The following is a 2,500-nucleotide window of genomic DNA, read 5'->3' as shown; positions in this document are numbered from 1 at the left end:
GCGTCCGCTCAATTATTCTGCAAACAGGAGGAGGCTGAGCTCCCCTGCACGATACACCTCGAAACCCTCTCAGGTCCCGGCGGCGCGCAGCGCCGTCCTAAGTACTTGGTCGGGTTCGAGAGAGGCGCAATCGCCCGGAGATAGGCGAGTAGACGCTTTCAGTGCGAACACCCGTGCTCCCAACTGAGCTTGCCGCTGCCGACAGAGGCCCGGGAGCGTGCTGTCGTGGCATTGCCGGCGGGAAACAACACGCGCCACCTACGGTGACCGGCAGCTCCAACGCCAGCGCCACAGAAGGGCAAAGCCCCACTTGGGTGCAGAAGCGAACTCTCCCAGCACAGCGCACGCGCCAACACGTCCGCAGAGCTGCGATACAAACCACCTGCGAGAACCGCTGGGGGCGACCGAGCAGCAGACGGCGTCGCGACGCCGAGTGCCGGGCGGCGGCGCATCCTCAACGCACACAGTCCGCAATCGGACCAGCACACTGCAGATGTCCACCGCGCTTCGCACCGGGCTCGGCAGAACCCACTTTGGCCGCCTGGCGCCGCGCGCAGGGTGCGCCGGCGCATAGCTGGGACGCCAGCCGGGCCCGTCGGCCGGCGCTCCTGCCACTGGGCGCCCCCCACCAGCCGGCTGTAGTGCGTGCGCTCACGCAGCGCGCGGCCAGCACGCCGGGCGGCCCCCCCTCACCGGCCGGGGACTGTCCCGCCAAGCCACAGCCTCGTATCGCTTCATACCCACATGGCCAACTCAGGTTCGGGGGCATGGCGGGTACCGCCGAAACAACCGGTTCACAGATGTACCGATCGTCGCTATCACCGATGCACCTGCAGCGCGAACAACCGCTCAACAATTGATTTCCAGTTCATTTGCGGATCTTTGGCAGCAAACGTATACGTCAATCTACATTTGCGAAATCTACGATTCTGGCATGCCTGCATGTTATGTGTCACGACACGCTACATCAGCCCACATACACACTGCGGCATGTACACGAGAGAACACGTGGAAGATGGTCCGCGCACGTGTGCAATGTCCCTTGCGCGGTCGACTGTCAACCGGCCTCTGTAGCATGTCGCAGATGTGGAACGCGGTCCACCGTGCTATCATGTTGTGTGGGGCAATACGATTAAATAGGAAAACCCTCGTCGCTACATCAACAGACGGCTCACGCTGATTCCCGGCAGAGGGAGGAGGGGGGGGGGGGGGGGCCAACATGCAATACTTTCGTCCGTACCTACTTACCACATGTCTGTACGGCGTACAACAGTGCAATCTCGCTGTAATGGGGAGACGAGACAAGTAGCATCGTGCACAACATATGGCCCTTATGATTCGCCATTGTAGGGCGCAGCCGGTGTACGGTCAAGCATGTGCCACATTATGTCACTCAGTACGTAACGACGGATGATCAGTGTGGGTTACGCGTACATCAGCGGACAGTCCACACAGGCCGTACCACAACGTACACTGACTGCATCGACAACCGAATGCAACTGAACAGCTGCAAGGCTCATTTCACAAACAAACGCCTGACCGACCAGCTTGGAAGGGCAGGAGGGGAGGGCGATATTCGTTCTGTAGCGGTACACCCTTCCAGTGGTTAGCGGGACTGTGTAGAAAGTACGCAACACTCGAAAGACCTTTATGTGAGGGTACGCACCATGGCATCAAGAAATACACATGACACCAGAGGATCCAAGCAGTGAACTATGTTCAGAGGGTTGCTGTTAGGCAAAGCTACATTCCTGTGACGTTACATGTGACAGTTAAGGTGCAGTGTAAGTTAGGTTAAGGTGCAGTGTAAGTTAGGTTAAGGTGCAGTGTAAGTTAGGTTAAGGTGCAGTGTAAGTTAGGTTAAGGTGCAGTGTAAGTTAGGTTAAGGTGCAGTGTAAGTTAGGTTAAGGTGCAGTGTAAGTTAGGTTAAGGTGCAGTGTAAGTTAGGTTAAGGTGCAGTGTAAGTTAGGTTAAGGTGCAGTGTAAGTTAGGTTAAGGTGCAGTGTAAGTTAGGTTAAGGTGCAGTGTAACTTAGGTTAAGGTGCAGTGTAACTTAGGTTAAGGTGCAGTGTAACTTAGGTTAAGGTGCAGTGTAACTTAGGTTAAGGTGCAGTGTAACTTAGGTTAAGGTGCAGTGTAACTTAGGTTAAGGTGCAGTGTAACTTAGGTTAAGGTGCAGTGTAACTTAGGTTAAGGTGCAGTGTAACTTAGGTTAAGGTGCAGTGTAAGTTAGGTTAAGGTGCAGTGTAACTTAGGTTAAGGTGCAGTGTAACTTAGGTTAAGGTGCAGTGTAAGTTAGGTTAAGGTGCAGTGTAAGTTAGGTTAAGGTGCAGCGTAACTTAGGTTAAGGTGCAGCGTAACTTAGGTTAAGGTGCAGCGTAACTTAGGTTAAGGTGCAGCGTAACTTAGGTTAAGGTGCAGCGTAACTTAGGTTAAGGTGCAGCGTAACTTAGGTTAAGGTGCAGCGTAACTTAGGTTAAGGTGCAGCGTGGGTTAGGTT

Source organism: Schistocerca gregaria, unplaced genomic scaffold (genome assembly GCF_023897955.1).
Source record: "Schistocerca gregaria isolate iqSchGreg1 unplaced genomic scaffold, iqSchGreg1.2 ptg000409l, whole genome shotgun sequence".
NCBI classification, from domain to species: domain Eukaryota; kingdom Metazoa; phylum Arthropoda; class Insecta; order Orthoptera; family Acrididae; genus Schistocerca; species Schistocerca gregaria.
Note: the sequence above shows the minus strand (reverse complement) of the source record.